The sequence below is a fragment of the Protopterus annectens genome, chromosome 2.part0, assembly GCF_019279795.1.
Source record: "Protopterus annectens isolate FY-2018-M chromosome 2.part0, PAN1.0, whole genome shotgun sequence".
In the NCBI taxonomy this organism is placed as follows: Eukaryota; Metazoa; Chordata; order Ceratodontiformes; family Protopteridae; genus Protopterus; species Protopterus annectens.
Window position 1 is genome coordinate 1820366108 of NC_056728.1, and position 22274 is coordinate 1820388381.

Genomic DNA, 22274 nt, shown 5'->3' on the forward strand with positions numbered 1-22274 from the left:
AGAAAGTAAGGATGACAGTTTGTGGGAGGGTTTGTTGCAGTAAGGTGAACCTGGGACGCCCTGTATATTCACAATATTAAAATATTACCAAAATAGTTATGAAATCATGGAAAGTAAGATACTTGGGTTAATTAAAAAAGGTTAAACTATAATGTAATAAAAAAAAAGTCAGCACACAACATGTTAGACACTCCTTCTTTAACACGATGGCTTGCAGTTAGGTATTGCACTACTGATCGCATTATATAACTTAAAATGCAGAGTATGGCAATAATCTTTGATAAGTAGAAGCATATAAGCAAGGGCAATGAAACTAGATAAATAACCACGTAGCTTGTGTACCGAATAATAGCAAGCAATCAGGCTTTATAGTATGATTATACTTTGTCATGTTTATAGAATTGGCTTTCTATTTGAGGGTTCCACGAACACATGTTGCAGCGTTGTATTTTGGACCATGTGACTTCATACTTCCATCCTTCTGGTCACACAGCAAATAAGGAAGAAATGTTAAAATGCGGTTTAGTACAGTGCAAGGGGAACTAGCGATTGCTAAGTAAGGAATCTTTCTTCAAGCATTTCAAGCTGATGTTTCATTAATGTATGTTTCTGAAATTGCTTGGAGTTTAAGGTGTTTTTAGATACGGCACTAACACTGACTACTGGTATTTTTTAGCATTTAAAATTTCTCTCAAGTGAGGGAAAAGGGTAACCTAAGAGATACTGGCAGTTATATAGACAAATCCCTGCACGGGAGGCACGCATTTATAGAATTTTAAATTTATACTTAAACGTTTACAACACTGCAGAGAAATTGGTACTAGATGATAAAAACTAAGACTAAGGAAAAAACAAAGAAATGACTATACACAGTAACATTTACATGAAGCAACGATAAAATAGACTGCTAAGCTGTAGTTAGCACTGTGTGAAGCTGGGAACCCGAGCAATGTATTGCTTATTCCAGACGGAAGAAAAACAGGACTGGAAGAGAGTTCTGCATACCTTTTTATCGTAACTTTACGAGTGGGTGGAACTGCAAGAGCGTCATGACTGATGTCTAAAAAAGGGAGGGGAGTATCAGTGATTGACAGCGCTTCATCTTCGGACCGAAGGAGAAATGCAATCGCAGGAACGAGCCAGTGCCCCTTTAAAGTGATGACTTTGACAAGTGATGGCGCATGACTGTAGCATTCCTGCCTTTGTCGATAAAGTTCTAAACGATTACTTTAGCATTTCTGCCTTTACCAATTCCAAAAATAAACAACTTTAGCATTTCTGCCTTTACCATCGAAGATTTCATAAAGCATAGTGGGAAATTATTCTGCAAAGCTCCGTAAGGCATTGAAAAGTTTGAGAAGTAATTCTGCAAAGTTTCATAAAGCATTGATAGCCTGAAAAAGGTATCTTGCAAAGCACATTAAAGCACTGAGAATTCTAAAAAGCTATTTCGCACAGTACAGTAAAGTGTTGAGAAATCTGAAAAGCTATTTCGCAAAGTGCAATAAAGCATTGGGAACCCCAGAAGTTTATTTTGCAAAGTCCAACTATTTGAAAGTACTGCGAGGATGTTCATTTGCACGATTCCGATAAGCTCAAAGAGAGAAAGTATAAGTACAGAGCACAAAAGCATTGAACCGATTTTGTTTATACCAATTACTAATGCACATGTGCGTGTGCGTATATTTGTGCGTATTTGCAAGACTCTTTGCTAGTATGTACCTCCCCACTTAACTGTCACCTCAAATAATAGTACTATAATAGCTCCTGAGCAAACCACTAAACTTCTCGGAGTACTAATAGATAATAACCTGTCTTACGAACCACACATTAATAACACCATAAAAACAGTCAATAAGAAACTAGGTTCCCTCTACAGGATCAAATCCTTTGATCAAATCAAACACTGGATCCTACCCAGTTCGGCTTTAAGGGCAGATCCTACCTCTTAAACCTGGTTGATTTCTTTGAAATAGTCACCAAGGCCATTGACGAGGGGAAGGTGGTCCACACAGCCTACCTGGACCTCGCAAAAGCCTTCGATACAGTACCCCACTCGGGCATTATAGATAAGCTCACCAGCTTAAATATAAACCCCTATGTCACTAGATGGGTTGCAAACTGGCTCAAGGACAGAACCCACATGGTTAGAATTGCTGGAGTCATGTCAGACTCCAAACCAGTTACAAGTGGCGTCCCACAAGGCTCAGTCCTGGGACCTCTCTTGTTCGGTATATATTTCTCGGAGGTACAGGCCAACACGGAAGGACTGTGGCTGACCAAGTTCGCAGATGACTGCAAACTGGGCGCCATAATCGAGCCGACACAAGCATCCTCCAAAAGGGCCTCATAGAAACAGACAACTGGTGCTAGAGCCATGGCCTCAAGCTAAACGCCAAAACGTGTATAGTCATCCCCTTTGGCAAAAACAAAGTGCCCACAAATTACCACATAGGTGGTAATCCATTAAGTACAGAAGAAGTAATTAGGGACCTGGGGACCCAAGTTGATAGCAATCTCTCATTTGACAACCATGTGGCCAAAGTGGTTAGAAAAACATTTTATATAGCCCACCTAATCATGAAGGGATTCACATCTAGATCAGGGGAGGTCATCGTGCCTCTTTACTCATCCCTCATCAGGCCCATAATTGAGTACAATGCCCCTTTTGGGATGTACCTTACCAGACAACTGCAGCAACTGGAAAGACCCCAAAAGTACCTCACCAAGCGGATCATAGGGCTCAAACAGATGCCATATGCTGCCCGGTTAAAGAACCTCCAGCTCTACTCAGTGGCATACCACCTGCTCAGATGTGATCTTTGCCTGACGTATAAAGCCATGTCCAACCCAGAATTAATGGACATGCTGCACCTCAGAAAATCCAAATCCCATCGAGCCACGCGCTCAAGAGACTTGAACCTCAGCACTGAAATAAATAGAACATGCTGGAGGGACAGATTCATAACCCAGAGGCTCCCTTCACTCTGGAATAAAATCCCAGTCCAGGTTAGGCAGAGTCCCTCATTGACTCTCTTCAAGAGGAATCTTGATGAGTGGATGGGAGATCGTAGGTTTACCCCGGGTATCACTTCTGTGTCACTGTTAGACAGAGGCACAATATACTAACCTCGAAAAAGGGCATAGCAAAATTAATTTAAAATGGGTGGCGAAAGCCAAACACACTCTGGCTAGGCTTATAAATGCCCTAGGGCAGATAGTCTAGTATGAACCTATGTCATACATTGACAGACTGAAGCGACTGTCACTGTACTATCACTGTACTCAGATCTATTAATATTTAGAAGTATACGTTACAGTGGATGAAAAGATGGAGGACATTCAAACTTCATCTGTAAAGCAGAGACATCTTGGGCTTTCTCAGACTGTTGTAAATGTCAGTGACTAGCAGTCATGTGAGTGTCGTTCTGTTGATGCTTGTGATGATTAGCAACTTCATGCCCAGTTGTTAGCAGTTGTGCATGATTTAGAATATTGTCTTTACCAGATGATGTGATAAAGCAGCTCTTAAATACATCCTTAGATGAAAATGTTATGTTTGGGCCTCCTCCTAGGAAGTTTGAAAAGACTGGAAACAAATGATGTAATGTGATCCTATCTCGCCTACATTCTCTACAGATGGGTTCGGAGCCGATCCTCGGCTCCGACTCAGCCGCTATGCAATCGAACGCAGTCTCTTATTGGCTGAGTTACCTCATATCCCAGGATGCACCACAACTGCTTCCCCAGATCTCGTTTGCCGCTTCTGAAGCAAAGACGTGGTCTCGGACTTGGCTGAGCTAAGTACCTCCTTACTGACATATTTTCTGTCAAATTTTGAGCTAAAATTAACCCAAAAGCTGTTTTAACAGCTACTTGTTGTGTGACTGTGATTCAGATTTTTCTGAGGTAAAATTGTATTTTTTTTGGGCAGTGATCCCGTCAAGTCAGAGGGGCCTAGCCTTTTCCTAGGAGTTTACTTAGAATCTAGGTTGTTGTTAATAGTTTTGTGTACTTTCTTTTTTTTTTTTCTGGATAAGTTTAGTGTGTTGATTCAGTCAACATGTCGAAGGAACATAGACCGTCAGGTTTCAAAAAATGTTCCAAATGTAGCTATAAAATGTCCATCACGGACGACCATTCTTTATGTGTTTACTGCTTGGGTCCGAAGCACCTCCAGGAATCCTTTAGCGTTTGCCACGCTTTTTCCTCTCGCGTGCTCCAAGAGAGGAAAAATAAGTTGATTTTGAAAGGGCTTATTACCCCCTCCTTTGAGGAAGCCCTATCTTCTTCTTCTTCTCCTTCGAGGAAGAAAAAATCTTCGGCTCCGACCAGCCCGTCTGACCCGGCAGCAAAAAAGTTAAGGCAGGCTTCTCCATCGGCTCCACGGACTTTGGAGCCGAGGGCGGAACGGTCTGCCTCGATGTCTCCAGCCTCGACTCCTCTGGCTTCGGAGTCGAGAGCTCGGGCGTCAAGAGGCGAGCCATCTCCATCGGCTCCACTGCCGTCGGAGCCGATGAAGGTTGCCCGCTCAGACTCTTCCACTTCGGTGCCGAAGTCCCCATCGGCTCCGAGGGAAATTGCAGTGGTAGTGGAATCTCCCTTGGCGCCGATACTTCTCGAAACTATACGGAGCCGGTCCCCCAGTTTTTCGAAGCCGGCAGAGAAGTAGACTCTGACCTGGTCGGTCTCTTCTCGGTCGTCGAGGATGTCTGATTCGGATGTAGACAGGGTGCTTCAAAGGCTTTTCCAGTCTCCGGTCTTTCAAAAGTTGGTCTCGGCTCCAGCCCAGTCGGCTCCGGAGCCGATTTCCCACCCTGCTATCTCGGTTCCTCCTCCAACAGCTTCGGCGCCATTGGAGTCGGTGTTGGTGGAGCCGGTGGAGGTTGTCGGGTCGGTTCCGACCCTAACTCCTCCCCCGCCCTTCGGGTCTGTGTTCGGTACGCGGACCTTCTCTGTCGGCCCCGGGGGGGGACACTTCGGGACCGATCCTTTCGGTTCCGAGCCTCCCTCTCAGTGCGTCGGCGGCGGGAGTTCCGACTGCTGTTGTGGCCTTGGGGGTTGAACCATCCCAGGACTCTGGGGGTCCCGCCTTCAAGGCCATGAGGAGTGCCTTGGCCAACTCCTCTCTGGCCACTTCTACCATCTCACCACCACCTTCCCTTGGCACGATGCTGGCTCCTTTGCAATCCCCCTGTCTCACGGCAGCAGAGCCCTGGGGCCTGAGGTTACCCCCATTGGGGGTTCCCTTCTTCCTGGAGGTCCCGCCGAAACGTCTTCGGAGGAACCTCCGAGGAAGAGACAGTGCAAGAGGAAGCACGTCGACTCCCCTGATGAGTCTCTCACCTCAGATACCGACCTCGATGATGCGGAAGGGTCCCCCAAGTCGTCCTCTGATGATGTATCCTTTGCGAACATCTTGGAGATCCTTAAGCAACGAGGCGACTGGCAGTCCAAACCCCCTTCTGTTGAGGAGTCGGTGTTCCTCAAGGCCTTCGGGGCTCAGCCCTCCGCCTCCTGGGTGTCTCCGCCCTTCGATGAGCTCATAGATTTGATCTCTCGAAGGGCGTGGGAACATCCGGACTCTGTTGAACCGGTGCCAGCTCGCCCCAATAAATTCCTTTCGGCACCCCCTGATAAGGACTTTCTTTCCAAAGGTGTGGTTGTAGATGCCTTGGTGGTGGCATCTGCTACCCAGCAAGATGTGGCAGAGGCTTCAACGTCCGTCCATCCTCCTAATAAGGAGTCTAGGAGCATGGATCGGTACGGAAAGCGCACCCTTACTTCAGCAACCTTTACATTAAGGTCTCTGAACTACTTGACGCATTTCACCAGACTGCAGAGGGATCTGGTCAAGGAGCTTTCGGATTCCCTCTCCGGTAACTTACCTGAGCAGTTAGCCCAGACGGTTAACTCCCAGTTGGCTACCCTGTCCTCGTTATCCAACTCGTCCATGAGGCTCATTTCGTATGCAGCCGAAGGAGCGAGCAGAGTGGCGGGCACAGGTGTTGCTCTAAGGAGACAAGCCTGGCTACGCCTGTGTCACTTTGCGGAGGCCTTTAAGTCTTCCTTTGCCGACGCCCCCTTCGATGGGTCCTCTCTGTTCGGACCTAAGGTAAAGGACACTTTGACTCGCTGCGAACAGGAGGGTAAGACTTCAACTGCCGTAGGGGCCCGGTTTTCCACTCCCTTCAGACCTTATCCCAAGGCTCGAAGAGGAGGGAAAATGTGGTTCCGTAAGTCTCAAAAGCCTTACTTGTCGGAGCAGAGCGATTCCCCTTCTAGAGGCAGAGGAAGGGGAAATTTTTCAGGGAGACGCCGTCCGAGGCGGCGGAGGCCCCCGCAACACTGGAGACCGCGAGTCCTTTCGTGGCTCCTCCTCCTTCCAGCATCCCTGAAGGAGTGCCCGACTGTGCAGCTCCGGAGCCAGTCGGGGGTCGTTTTTTGAGGCACCGAAAGGCCTGGGAAAGTATCACTCAGGACCAATGGGAGCTCCGAATCATCGCCAGAGGTTATACCATTCCCTTCTCTCAACCCCCTCCACCATCCCAAAGAATCCCGGACCCGCCACCCAGTCAACGGGATCTGGCAGCCAGCGAAATTTCAAAGCTGCTTCAAAAAGGAGTCATCCAACCTGTCCCCGCAGACCAGGCCGGATCAGGGACTTACTCAAGATTCTTTTTGGTACCAAAAAAGACCGGGGACTTGAGGCCCATTTTGGATCTCAGCAGGTTAAACCGATCAGTGAAAAAGTCCAAATTCCGGATGGTCACCTTGCAATCCATTCTCCCGCTTTTGGAGAAGGATGTTTGGATGTGCTCCATAGATCTCAAAGACGCCTATTATCACATTCTGATAGATCAGATGTCAAGGAGACACTTGCGCTTCAGCCTAGGAGACGGTCATTTCCAGTTCCGTGCACTGCCCTTTGGTCTCACCACAGCCCCCAGGGTGTTCACCAAATGTTTGGCAGTGGTGACTGCTCACCTGAGAAGTCTAGGATTCCAGGTGTTTCCATACCTAGACGACTGGCTCCTAACTGCCACCTCCAGGCATCTACTCTTAAAATCTCTAGCAGCCACTATCTCCCTAGGCAACTCCTTAGGAATCACCTTCAATTGGACAAAATCCGTATTGCTGCCATCACAGCGTATTCTGTTTATTGGTGCAGAAATAGACTCAAGGCAGATGCGAGTCTATCTTCCTGCGGAAAGGATAGCAACATTGCAGTCTCAGGTTCGGGCGTTACTCCTCAGACGTCACGCTCCGGCGAGAATGGTCCTGCAGCTGTTGGGTTCCATGTCAGCCACTATTCTTCTCGTCCCCTTGGCAAGGTTGCATATGAGGTTACTCCAGTGGCTCCTCTCAGTCCAGTGGTCTTATCAAGACCTTCCCCTCAGTCACCACATTTTGATCACAGAGACGTGCAAACAGGATCTTCGTTGGTGGCTTCTTTCCTCCAACCTGGATCAGGGGCGTCCCTTCGTCCCCCCATCCCCCTTGGTCACGTTGACTACGGACGCCTCCCGGACAGGGTGGGGGGGGACATTATCTGGGCAGGTCGGTCCAAGGCACGTGGCGCTCCGACGAGAGTCTCCTCCACATCAATATCCTGGAAATGAGGGCGGTGCTTTTAACGTTGCAAGCACTGCACGATCACCTCCCCCAGGGTACGATTGCCATTCAGTCCGACAACATGTTGGTAGTCTGGTACTTGAACAAGCAAGGAGGGACCAGGTCTTACCCCCTTTGCAGAGAGGCCATGAAAGTATGGGATTGGGCGATTGCTACCAAATGTTTTCTAGCGGCAACACACATTCCGGGGAGATCCAATGTGATAGCTGACAGACTGAGCAGGACTATTCTCTCCCCTCACGAATGGTCCTTGAACGACAGAGTGGTAACACAGATTTTCACGAGATGGGGAGCTCCATGTTGCGACCTTTTCGCAACTCCCCTCAACGCAAAATGCCAGCAGTTCTTCTCTCTCACCCCAGTTCCGGGGGACATCCCCAAGGATGCTCTGGTCCAAACTTGGCCCCCCGGCCTCCTATACGCCTTCCCACCGGTTCCTCTTCTCCCCATGGTGATTCAGAAGGCGATTCGCTTGGGAATCAAAATGATTCTAATCGCCCTATACTGGCCTCGTCAAGTCTGGTTCCCCTTTCTTCACAAATATGCATTGGAGGGTCCCTGGTTCCTGGACCAAGTTCCGGTCCTCTTGACGCATCAGTCAGGACAGCTCCATCAGTCCCTCCATTCATTGAAGCTAGCAGCTTGGCTACTCCTCTTCCGACCATAGTTAGGAGCCATTCTTTCGACCCTGAAGTCATGCATATTTTGTCCTCTGCCCACAAGACTTCTACTAAAAAGATGTATAGCAGTAAATGGAAGAGGTTTGCTATTTGGGCCCAACTCCGAGGATTAGACCCTATGACAACCTCGGTGTCAGAGGTCCTGAAGTTTTTAACTTCCCTGTTCAACCAGGGTTGTTCGGTGTCTACCATCAAAGTTCAATTGGCGGCTATTTCCAATTTTCACGAGAGCATAGAACCACCTTTAATGAGCAACAAGTTGTGCAAAGCTTTTATTAAAGGAGCTTGGCTTCTACGGCCCCCTATATCTCATCCCGCACCACCGTGGGACCTTAACGTAGTGTTAGGTGCTTTGACCGCACCTCCCTTTGAGCCGGCAGCAACCTGTGACTTAAAATTTCTTTCTTGGAAGACTGCCCTTCTAGTTGCTATTACATCAGCCAGGCGAGTTTCAGAGCTTCAAGCCTTATGTGTCAAACCACCATACCTGGTATTTCACAAGGATAGAGTATCTCTTAGACCAAACCCATCCTTTATACCAAAGGTCTGTTCTAACTTTTGTTTGCAACAATCACTGGAATTACCGTTTTTTTTCCCTAAGTATTCAAATGGAGCTGAGTATACCTTTCACAGCTTAGATGTCCACAGACAATTACGTTTCTATTTGGATAGGACACACCAAGCACGAAAATCAGATCAACTGTTTGTGTCCTTTTCGGACAGTAAATTGGGCAAAGCCGTCACGAAAGTCACTATTGCCAAGTGGATCAGAGACTGTATCAGTCATATTTATCGCATTTCAAATAGGGAGCTTACAGTTCCAGTGAAAGCTCATTCTACCAGGGCCATGGCCACTTCGGCAGCCTTTCATTCCAAGCTCTCTATTAATGACATCTGTGCGGCTGCTACGTGGTCTTCTCTACACACCTTTATTTCTCACTACAAATTGGAGCTGGCATCTAGGGGTCGAGCTTCCTTGGTTCCACGGTTCTCCGGACCGTTTTCCAGTGAGCCACCCAGGAATTAGGTGCTAGGGACGCTGTCCCATCTGTAGAGAATGTAGGCGAGATAGGATCACATTACATCTTTTAGTTATGTACTTACCATAACTTTAGATGTATGGGATCCATCTCGCCTACATTCCTAATAACCCACCCTCCTTCCCCCTGCCTTGTAGGCCAGAAGAGACCGGACGATCCGAATTCAACTGTTTCCTCTCTTGAAACACCTGGCATTGTTATAACAACAGTTTATGTGTGTGTGCATGTGTGCGGACAAACAAGATCTGGGGAAGCAGTTGTGGTGCATCCTGGGATATGAGGTAACTCAGCCAAAAAGAGACTGCGTTCTATTGCATAGCGGCCGAGTCGGAGCCGAGGATCGGCTCCGAACCCATCTGTAGAGAATGTAGGCAAGATGGATCCCATACATCTAAAGTTATGGTAAGTACATAACTAAAAGTTCCATTCTCTTGTCCCAAAGTATTGTAGGTATTTTCCCACTAAGAAATGGTCATTTTACAAGAAACAATCTTGTGCAGAGCACCTGTAGATGGAAGCTAGGGGCTTAAGCAGGCAGTATGGTTACAGCCCACATGTCCTTCCATTTCATTGTTGCAGTGTTTGTTGCATTAGGGATCCCCTAAAAGGCAGGAAACACAAACTAAAGCTCCAAAAACATAAAAGGCAACAGGCTGTCCAGAACAGAAATCCACGTTTATTTTAAATATTAAAACAGACCATTAAGCACTTTCACTGTCCAATCACGACTTCATCAGAATAAAAAAAACATTACAAAGCCAAACTTAAATAGTCCCACAGATTCTACTTACATTTTTAAAAAGACAGGAGTATTTCATTCACATAGAACTAGCAGTGTATTTTGTATACAATAGAAACAATAGATCTGGATTAGGGACTTCATTTGTCAGCAACCTGTGGGTCTTGGATCTGATATCGGATCCGAGCCGGCAACTATTTATACAGCTATGGATCCGAGCTCTTAGCTCCTCCCCTCACCCATAATCCCCTGCCAACCCAAATGACCTCAGATATAGTTTGCCGCTCTTGAGTGTGTCAGCTGGATTTTGAGCTCCTGGCAATTTTTTGAGATGTGTCTTTTTTTGTCTAATCAGCCTACTTTTCAGTTATTTAATCGGTGTGTGTGTGTGTGTGTGTGTTAGGTTTCCTGTTATTCAGATAATTTTTAAATTTTTAGTGTTTACCCTCCCCTCGCTGGTCGTTAGTGTGCTTGTGTTTGGGGCCTAGTGTGTTTGTGTAACTTTTATTTAGTTTTGGGTATGTCAGAGGCCCCAAAAACTATTTTTTCTAAGTGCACCAAGTGTGGCCATAAGCTCTCTGTGGCAGATGGCCACACTCGGTGTGTTCGGTGCCTTGGGGTTGAACACCTGTCCTCGGGATGTACCATTTGTGCAGCGTTCAACCCCAGGGCACTGAAGGAGTGGAGGTCGAAGCTGGTCCTGGCGGGACTTTTGTCCCCAGATTCGGCTTCGGCCTCCGCTACTCCCGTGGCACCTCCTCAGCTTATGGTGGTGGCCACTCCTGCCCCCCTTCCCCCGGCCAGGATTCAAACTCCCACTAAGGCGCCGGAGGACAGGGAGGCCAGGAGGGAGAAACAGAGGGAGAAGCACCACAAGCGGCGGGCCGAGGCCTCCGCTTCGGCCCCCCCCAGCTAAGCGGGCTTCTCCCTCCACGGCTTCCAGGTCTCCTCCTACTCGGCTCCAATCACCTTGCTTCTCCCCGGGACCCGAGGAGGAGACCCGATCTCCGTTGAGGTCATCGAGCGGCATTCCAGGCCTGCCTCGGTGGCTTCGTCAAGATCCACCTATAGCCTGTCTGATGCAGACATGGACCGGATGATGAGAAGTTTCATCCAGGCCCAGCTGCAGATGGAAGTGCTCTTGCCCCCCCCCCTTCGGTGGGGAGCTCGACACCCTTCCCGGGTTCGGAGCGCTTGGAGCCGGGCAGCATTGGAGCCGGGGGTGGGTCGGCGCTGACAGTACTGGGTACTTCGGATCCTACCCTGCCCTCGAGTCTGTCGGTTCCATCGTCTGATCCGATCTCTCGGAGCCGTGACCCAAGCTTCGGATGTGAGGAATTCAGTCCGCCTTCGGCTCCGTCCAGGTCGAGGAGCACACTGGTCCCTCGGATGCGACGGTCTCGGCGCCAGTTCCGATCCCTTCATCGGATCCGAGTGGTAGTCTGCTCTCTGAGCCCAAGGAGAGCGACTCCCCCTCGGCCTTCGATGTAGTGGAGAGGGCTCTGTCGAGAGCATCCAGACCTCCGGACCTTGTCTTGGCTCCACCCTGCACTCCCTCTCTGCTGGGTCAGGCTTCCACCACCTGGCCACAGGGACAGCCTGCTTCGATGTCCCAGGTTGTTCCTTTGGAACAGGACATTGCTGGTGAGACCTCCTCGATCAGCCCCCCCCCCGAGGAAGTGCCTCGCAAGCATAAGTGTAAGAGGAGGCACGTGGACTCCCCCGTGTCCTTAACAAAGGACACGGACTTGGATGAAGGGGAAGGCTCCCCAAGGTCACCCCCTGAGGATGTCTTCTTTGGAGACATCATGGAAATGCTCAGGATCAGGGGGGGTGGTCTGCCCCCAAGGCTTCCTCCGACGAGTCCGTGTTTCTGGAGGCATTCGAAGCAGGCCCGTCTACCTCTTGGGTGTCCCCTCTGGCCGACCCCCTGGTGGACCTTGTTACCACCAGGGCGTGGAAGGAGCCAGACACTGTGGAGCCAGTCCCTAAACGCCCGGATAGGATTTTGAGCCCCGCCGCAGACCGGTCCCACTGGAGCCCGTAGATGCCATGTTGATGGCGGCAGCCACTAAGAGGGAACTAGCTCAGGAGAGCCCCTCAGTCCATCCACCGAGCAAGGAGTCCCACTCGATGGATCACCTTGGGAAGTGGGTATTTAGTTCAGCGACCTTCTCAGTAAGGTCCCTGAACTACATGGCACATGTCATCAAGATGCAGCGGGATCTTATTAAAGAATACGCTGCTTCCCCCCCAGAGTCCATGCCAGCGGAGGACAAGCAGTTGTACTCCACTCGTATGGCCACTCTAAGATCTATTTCCAATACCTCTATGCGGCTGTTGTCTCACACCACTGAGGGAGCCACTAGAGCTAGCGGAGCGGGCCTAGTTATGAGATGCCAGGCCTGGCTCCGGCATTGTGACTTCGCGGAGCCCTTTAAGGCGTCCTTTGCGAATGCCCCCTTTGATGGTTCTGGTTTGTTTGTCAAGACCATTCGCGAGACACTTGTCCAGAGTGAGAAGGACGGGAAGACGTTGTCTGCCGTCTGAGTCAGTTTCTCTGCTCCCCAGAGGTCCTTCTCCAAGAACCAAAAGGGACAGAAGAAGATGTGGTTCCGGAAATCGCAGCATTCCCAACCTGCTGCGGACAACCAGCCCTTCTGTGGCAGAGGAGGACAGGGAGGATGCCGCCCTAGAGGCAGAGGGGCCCCGAGAAGTTTTGGGTCCAGAGAATCCTTCTCTGATCGGCCCATGCAACAGCCCTGAAGGGTTGTCCGACTGCTCCACTCTGGAGGCAGTCGGGGGGGCGCTTCTCGAGGCATCTGGCAGCATGGGAGTCCATCACGTCAGACCGCTGGGTGCTTCGGATTATATCCAGAGGTTACAAAATCCCAATGCAACATGTCCCCAGACTCAGGAACCTCCCCGATGTACCACCCGGTCAGAGGGAGGCTGCAGCCGCAGAAATCCAGCAGCTGCTAGAAAAAAGAGCCATCCAACCCGTCCCCCCAGACCAGCTCGGATTAGGGTTTTACTCAAGGTCCCTCTTGAACCTGTCGGTAACCAAGGAGAAATTCCAAATGGTCACTCTTCAATCCATTCTCCCCCTCTTGCGGGAGAACGACTGGATGTGCTCAACAGACCTCAAGGATACGTACTACCACATTTTAATGGACAGATGATCCAGGAGGTTTCTCCGCTTCCGGCTGGGAGCCAGCCACTATCAGTTCAGGGTCCTTCCCTTTGGCCTCACCACAGCCCCCAGGGTGTTCACCAAAGTTTTAGCAGTGATAGCGGCCCACCTGAAACTCCAGGGAATGCAGGTCTTCCCGTACCTGCATGACTGGCTCCTGACCGCCCCAACAAGGCATCTACTCTGCTCAGCCAGAGACTTTTTTCTCCGCCTAACCCCCCATTTAGGCATCACGATCAATACGGACAATTCCTCCCTTGCTCCGACACAAGTGATAGAGTTCATAGGGGCCAGATTGGATACGAGAAGTCTGCGAGCCTACCTCACTTCGGAACGACTATAGAATCTGAGACTTCGTGTGCGGGCCATCCTCCAGTCAGAAGCTCCACCGGCGGAATTGGTCCTGAGGGCACTGGGCTCCATGGCAGTGGCAATAACGCTTCTTCCATGCCCTCGTCTAAATATGAGGGTACTACAGTGGACCCTCCAAGTACAATGGTCCTTTCAGTTTCTTCCTCTCAATCACCCTATCTCTATCAGCAAGGCTTGCAGGAGGGCCCTGTTATGGTGGCTTTAGTCCCCAGACCTCCATACAGGCCGACCCTTCTGCGCTCCACCTCCTCTCGTCACGGTGACCACGGACGCTTCTCGCCTCGGGTGGGGGGGGGCATTGCTCAGGCAGAACAGTCCAAGGCACGTGGAACGACACAGAGACCTCCCTGCATATCAGTGTTCTGGAGATGAGGGCGGTGCTGTTAGCGTTGCAAGCACTTCAGAACCTTCTTCCCGTAGGAACTATTGCGATACAGACGGACAACGTGTCAGTTGTCTGGTACATCAACAAACAGGGGGGAACCAGGTCTTATCCTCTCTGCCGAGAGGCCATGAGGGTGTGGGAATGGGCGATCTCCACCAACCGCTTTCTGATCGCAACGCACATTCCGGGACGGGCCAACATTCTGGCGGACAAACTCAGACGCACTATTCTTTCCCCTTACGAGTGGTCTCTCAACTCCCGAGTAGCGAAGCGGATATTTGCAAAATGGGGGCAACCCTGCTGCGATCTCTTTGCCTCTCCCTCAAATACGAAATGCGATAGCTTCTTTGCTCTGATTCCCCCACCAGGGCAGGCCCCCCGAGAGACGCTGTAGTGCATGCTTGGCCGCCCGGTCTACTTTATGCCTATCCTCCTCTACCCCTGATGCTAAAGCTCTTACAGAAAGCCTCTCGGTTGGGGAGCAGAATAATCCTCATTGCCCCATTCTGGCCGTGGCAAACTTGGATTCCTTACCTGTGGTCTCACTTGGTGAATCCTCCCTGGATTCTGGATCCCAGCCCGGATCTAATATCCCATCCATCAGGCTTACCGACCCCGAATCTGGACAACCTGAAGCTGACAGCTTGGCTGCTCCAGTTCCACTCTTAATCAAGGCTCCTGGCATCTCTTCACCAGTCAAAGCCATCTTGGTGGCAGCGCATAAACCTTCCACCAGGAAAGTTTACTGCAGTAAATGGAGGCGCTTCTCCGTCTGGGCAGAACATCATAATTTGGACCCCTTTACTGCTCCGTTAACATCCGTGTTGGACTTCCTCACCGGACTTTTTCAGCAAGGGGCTAGCTGTTCAACAGTCAAGGTACAATTGGCAACCATCTCCCATTACCATGTAGGACATGAGACAGGTCCTTTGATGTCAGCTAAACTATGTAAAACCTTCCTCAAGGGTACTTTTCTGCTCAGGCCCCCTATCAAAGAAGCCGTACCCCCTTGGGATCTAGCACTAGTTCTTCAATACCTGTCTTGGAAAACAGCATTCCTGGTAGCCATCACTTCAGCAAAAAGAGTTTCGGAACTTCAAGCTCTTTCCGTAAAGCCCCCTTACTTGTTTTTTCATCAGGATGGAGTGTACCTCAGGACCAATCCCTCCTTCCTACCCAAGGTGGCCTCAGAAACCAATATCAATCAGTCCATTAACCTACCAATTTTCTTCACTAATTATCAAAATAAAGGAGAGTACAAGCTGCATTCTTTAGATGTGCACAGGCAGCTGCATTTCTATATTCATAGGACTGCTGGTCACAGACAATCCGATCAGCTGCTCATTTCCTTTGCCAAATTCAGTTTGGGTAAAGCCGTTTCGAAGGTCACCTTATCACGCTGGATTTCCCAATGTATTCTTCTAACTTATGAAGCTTCTGGGAGGCCCACACCTCAAGGAGTTTGTGCACATTCCACTCGCTCCATATCTACTTCTGCTGCCTTTAGATCTAGAGTTCCCTTGGATGATATTTGCTCGGCAGCCACTTGGGCCTCTTCTCATACCTTTAGCAACCACTACAAACTGGACGTCATTTCCAGAGGGAGAGCATCCTTTGGCTCCGCAGTGCTCCGGAACATCCTTCCATGATGGCCGCCCAAGATTCGGGTAGCTGGGGACTCTGTCCCACAGGTTGCTGACAAATGAAGTCCCTACTCCAGATTAAGAAGTTATGTACTCACCATAACGTTCCATCTGAGTAGGTGGCTTCATTTGTCTGCAACCATCCCCCCTCCTTCCCCCTGGCCTTCAGAAGAGTTAGTTTTTGTTGTATTATCCTGCCTTTTCCTGTTGGGATACCTTTCCAGGTTATACGTAGGAGGGCAAACTTGATCCAAGGTCATTTGGGGTTGGCAGGGGATTATGGGTGAGGGGAGGAGCTAGGAGCTCGGATCCATAGCTGTATAAATAGTTGCCGGCTCGGATCTGATATTGGATCCAAGACCCACAGGTTGCAGGCAAATGAAGCCACCTACTCAGATGGAAGGTTATGGTGAGTACATAACTTCTTAATAAACCATTCTGATGAAGTCATGATTGGACAACGAATGCGCTTAATGGTGTGTTTTAATATTTAAAATAAACATGGATTTGTGTTCCAGACAGCCTGTCGCCTTTTATGTTTTTGAAGCATTAGGGATCCCCTGTCAAGGGCGGCCCTATGTCCAGCAAGTATATCAAAGCCTTAGGTTGCTTTAAGGTACGCTGTACATCACACATATGCCCCTCGAGTAGGGTAGGGCATAAAAGATGACATTTGGACATACCACCCTCCGAACATCTTTGCTGCCAGTTTGAACACCATCTCTTGATCATCAGTGTTGCAGTCTTGTAGAATTGCAGCTTGAAAGCCCTCCAGGTGTAGAATCTCTAAGCCACTGAGGACCTGATCGCTTTGCCCCCCCCCCACTTGTATAAGCAAGGAATCCTCTCACTCCAGCTAAAAAAAGAAAACTCTAACCAGCATTCATCCAAAAATAGACTGCAGCCCCTGGTTTAACTCAAGGAAGCTTGTTGTTACCAGTTGTGTAGTAGCCACTGAGGACCTGATCGTTTTTGGTACCCACCCACTTGTGTAAGCAAGGAATCCTCTCACTCCAGCTAAACACAAAGAAAACTCTAACCAGCATTCATCCAAAAATAGACTGCAACCCCAGGTTTAACTCCAGGAACCTTGTTGTTGCCACTTATGTAGTGTAGGTGCCAGCTTTTGTGACCACTGTTATGCCTTGTTAAAATTTGTTAGTCAGCTAGAGTGCATACCCCGGGGGCAACAGCTGCAAACCTTCTTCCTCTTAGCCCACCCCCACCCCTTCATTCGTTTGACTGTTGATAATTTGTTGTATGTTAAGGTATTTAACCCCTCAATAGTCATAGCCTTCAGTCCCTCCTCCTCAATACTCGTTCTTCACTAAACACCAAACAGAGGTGCAAAGTCTCCAGCTGCTTTTATCTTTAGCTACATTGTGTGCAGCAAACAATGAGCAAAGGGGAATACAAATATAAGAGAGAATAAAATCTGCCATTGCAGACCAGTAAGCAGCATACAACTTCTACCCGTGGTGTACTCCTACACATAGTTTTTCTTGGAGAAACATTCCAGTCCTTGAACAAGGGTGCCTGTATATTTACCTTATTTCCTTGGCTGTCCTTTGATAATTAGCTAGGTTAGCAGAGTGCCTTGGATTCTCCCCTGCTACTTTAAATTCCAATTGAAAGTTTCCCTCCCTTCCCCCACCCCTGAAGTTATTGCTGAGGTACATTACACCAAAGGTTTTAAAAACCCTGGATGCCATATTTGCTCTAATTGCAGCAGAAAGCCCTCCAGATGTAGCATCTCTAGCAAGCGTCCCTGGACTAGCTGATACTTTCTTTAGCTAAGTTCTATCTGGAAGGTGTAGCCCCACTCCGTTCGCTTTGCTCCCCTCCCTCCCCCATTCCCACCCAACCCCCATATCATTACCTTTATACCTCTCCATACAACCACACCCCCTCACTTCCTCCCAAATCCCTCACCTTTCTACTTCCTGTTCTCATACTACCTCCCTTCTTTGCTGCTCCCCACACTTACCTGCTATCCACTATCAAAGACTACTATACCTTACTCCCACCCCTTCCTCCCATCCTTTGTTCTACATCCCATAAAGTGACATGCCTCTTACAACTCAAACTATACTCTTACCTTTTCTACTCCTTATACTCTTATCACCTCATTTCCTATCACTCACAATTACCTACTCCCTATTTCCATCCCTCAAACACCACTCTTAACTCTAGTACTACACCACAACCATATCTACTAATTTGTCTCGCCATCCTTCCCCCCCCACTCCCATTCCTAAAATAAAAATATCTCCCCCCTCCCCTTTGAAACAAAAAAACAAAGTCTACTTACTCAAATTAAAACCCCATTACAAACGTCTACTTCTGTCTGGTGACATTCATCCTAACCCAGGCCCTACAGACACTACCCTGAACAATAATCCCCCTGTATCTAAACCTGCCAACCCCTCCGACCCACAAAAAAACAAGTACAATTCTGCTCTATCAACGTCAGGAGCCTTGTAAATAAAGTTAAAGAGCTCCATGCTTGGATAGCTAACTATACTCCTGACATAGTTACCCTAACTGAAACATGGTTAAACCCACACCATCTGGACAGTGAAATCATCCCTCCTGGCTATAATATCCTTAGATTAGATCAATCTAAAAGAAAAGGAGGAGGAGTCTCCATACTCTACTCCAATTGTCTCTCCCAAATCAGTCCCACACTAGACTTACCCTCCTCCTCACCAGCTGAACTCCTACTGACCAACTTCAAGCTTAACAGTTTCAACACCATAACTGTCTCAGCAATCTATATTCCCCCTGGTGATAATATTAACATACTTGAGAACATCCTGTCTCACCTCTCACATACCATCCACAATGAAATAATTATATTGGGAGATGTAAATGTTGATTGGCTTACAATACAAACTCCCAACACTACTTCCTGTATAAACCTACATGGGTTTGAGCAGCTAATCACAACCCCGACCTACATTAATAAATCTCACCTACCTAACGCTCTTGACCGGATATTGGTCTCCCACCCTCAAAACTGTCATAACTCCCAAACCCTTCCAAATGCCCTCAGCGACCACTGTCCTATAACAGTTACCAGACATGCTCCCCACCTTACCAAACCTAACAAATTTAATACCACCTGCTCACTTTCTTATTTCTGTCCTAACTCCTTTATTCACCAACTCTCCAAAATTAACTGGTCTTACCTCACCACTCTTCCTTTAGATGAAGCTGTGTACTCCTTCGACACTACATTCCTAAACGTTCTTAACTCCCTTGCTCCTCTTCGCACAATTAGAATCAAATCTAATACTGCTCCCTGGCTCACTAAATCTACCGGAACCCTCATGAAAGTCCGGGATAGGATTTGGAAAATGTGGACTAAAAATAGGACTCCTCCTTCAGAAATATAAAGAACTCAGAAATAAAATTAAAAAAATCATCCATTATGACAAAATAAACTTCTATGCCAATCCTCCCTCTACTCTTAAATCAGACCCAAAGAAATTCTGGAGCTCTATTAAACAGACTATTCATCCAGGAAACCCTCCCTCTCCTAACCCATGTCCCAGTGCAACACCTGAAGACATCCAACAAATTTAACAATCATTTTATAAACTCAGTAACCTCCATAATAGATTCTCCCCCCCAAAAAACAACACTAGCACCCCCACAAACTATATACCTCTTCTAAACCCTTCTCTCTAAAAGCAGTATCAACTAACTGTGTAAAGTCATTACTCTCTAAACTTAAACCTTGCTCCCCATCTGTTCATAAGCTACCCTCTTACTTCTTGCAGATTGCCTCTGAACCTCTTGCCTATCCTGTATCCATCTTAATCAACCGATCCATTTCTGAATCCTATGTCCCCACTGTATGGAAGAAATTCTTTACTCTACCCATTCATAAAGGGGGCAATTCCTCAGACATATCCAACTTCAGACCAATTGCCGTACTCTCTCCACTCTCAAAAATCCTAGAGAAATGCATTGACAATAAGGTAATGCATTACCTTCACCAGGAAAACCTTCTCACACCCACACAGCATGGTTTCCTTCCCAAGCATAGTACAACTACTGCACTCATATCATTCATCAACATAGTCTCCCTAGCTCATGATAATAAACTTGTCTCATGCCTATTCCTTGAATCCCCCAAGGGTTCATACTTGGACCACTACTCTCTAATATTTTCACCAACTTGCTCCACTCCTCTTGTCCCCAGTCATCTCTTGTGCAATATGCTGATTACTCAACTGTTAAAACCATTGCTGGCAACCCAACTGACCTCCACTCAACTACCCAGGCATCCTTCCACACCATTGAGACTTGGCTTAGTGATAAACTAATACTTAATCCAAAAAAAACTAAGCTCCTACTCTTCCTCCCTAAAAATATCACCACACTCAAAAGTGCATTTACCATCTTATCTTGCAACAACACTACCATCTCAGCTTAATACAGTACTAAATTGCTAGGTGTTAGATGATCAGCTTAAGTTTGATCTCCATATTACTAACTCGGTAAAAAGAACTCATCAGAAACTTGGACACCTTTTCCGTAGCAAGAAATACTTAACTAACACTGCCCGAATAACTCTCTCCCAGGCTTTATTACTCCCACCACTCATGTACAGCTGCCACATATTCACAAACCTAAATTCTACACTTATTTCCAAGCTTGAAACTGCCTATAATAAGATCGCCAGATTTGCAGCTAACCAAACCTACAAGTCACACCACTGCTTAGCACTACAGCAACTATACCAACTACAAATCATCCACTCTATCCTCTATCTACCCTGCTTCTGCCCCAGCCTTTTCACTATCATATCCAAATATCCCCCTGCTAGGACTCTATGCAGCTCAACTCAAGAATTATTAGACATCTATAAACCCAAAACCAAAATAGGCTGCCTTCTCTATAACTGAAACCCAAGTACATCCTGGAAACAACTCCCCTTGGAAATAAAATCCCTCCATCATAGCAAAAGTTTCAAATTAGCCACAAGGAAATATCTAAGAACAAAATAGTCTTGCCACTGTAGCCAACCACCCTGAAACCACCATCCTTTCACCTATTTTACCACCTCACTCTTAATGTATCTCTAACACTATTCCCCTGCCTCTTCTACCTCTTCCCTTCCTCTATCTCCAACCATTTTTAATTCTTACAGTCTCAAAACAACCTGCCTGTCTAGTCTGTATCCTATACTCTACTTCCCCTACATCTCCTACTAGCCATTCTTACTTTCCTTTCTTGCTTCCAAACTCCTACTCAACTAGATCCTACCCTCTTTAAATAAGCATCTGCCTAACTATTAACTCATTTTGCTCTAAGCAGCTTAAATAATAATGTAACTAGTAACATTTTCTTCTGCTAATTGTTTAAAACCTTGTTTGTAACAACTCACATACATCTGCCAGTTGTTAATACTGTGTATAATTGAATTGCCTGAGGAGCTTTTTTTCTCTCTCCAGGTCTGTGCTTGTAAGATCCTATAGCTGATTCTTACCACTATGTTACTAAAATTTAATAAATTGTTTTCTAGTCCTGAGGAGCTTTTCTACCCGGATCTCTGCTGAAAATGAGCCAAAAGCTCAGCCAGACTAACCCGGTTAACAAATGTAAATTAATTAAATAAAACTAAAGTCTGAACACCTGTTCTGTTGCTGGTTCCCCAAGCCATTGCAGATAAGTGCCCCATTGGGGTTCCTTTTACTTGCTTGTAGGGTTTCATGCCATCCAAGGATAAATGCCAATGTGGGAGACAGATTCTCCATAAAGACTGCCATGAACACTGTCTGTTTTGCCTTAGCACCTCACACAACCATACATCCTGTTTTCATCTGTCAGGCCTTTGTACATAAAACCCTTTGTAGTAGACTCTCTTCTTTGGTGATTTATCTTGAAAACCACTGTCCTAAGCTTCTTGCGAAAGGCATGATGGAGGGAACTTCCCATTCTGAGGGGCAGCTATCAGTGAAGATGAAGGCCATGAAGCTTAGGCTGTAATCTTCTGTTGTTCAGCCTCCGCAAGACATCTCTCTCAGGGCAAGTGAATGCCCAGAGTTTCACCTGGCTTTATCAATGGATTCCTCTGCCACAACCTGGTTGGAGGCCAGCAGGAATCTGACTTTAAACACGTCTGAGGAGGCATTGCAGACATTCACTTCAGACGTTCAGGGGGAACCATGGCTGATTATCTCCGAGGGGCCTATGTGTGTTCCTCAAATTTTAGTCAGAGAAGAAGTCCCTACTACCATTGTTGAATGTCGTCCTGAGTCAGAGCCTTCCAAATTTTATAAGATGGACAACCCATTGAAGAAAAAGCAAAAGACTAAATATATTACTCCTGCTCCTAAGGATCCACAAAGTGAGTGTCAGGCCTTCACATAGGGTTTGTTTAGTGCTTTGAGGGCATTGAAACCTCCTGAGGAAGATTCTGTTCCAGCCCCCCCCCCCATCCTCTACTCCCCTAAAAAGACCCAGGGAACAGGATTCTTCTGAGGAGGTGCCAGATTCGGATGAGGAATCCTTTGCTTATTGTTCTTAGATTCCCTCGCCTACGGACTGTGGATCAGAGAAAGAGCAATCTAACA

At 47.6% G+C, this 22274-nt stretch overlaps 1 protein-coding gene across 1 annotated transcript in view; it reads left to right on the top strand.

The window, feature by feature from the left end:
* C9orf72 (C9orf72-SMCR8 complex subunit) overlaps nt 1–22274 on the top strand; it is a 660311-nt gene that overhangs the window by 174751 nt on the left and 463286 nt on the right. The window lies entirely within an intron of this gene.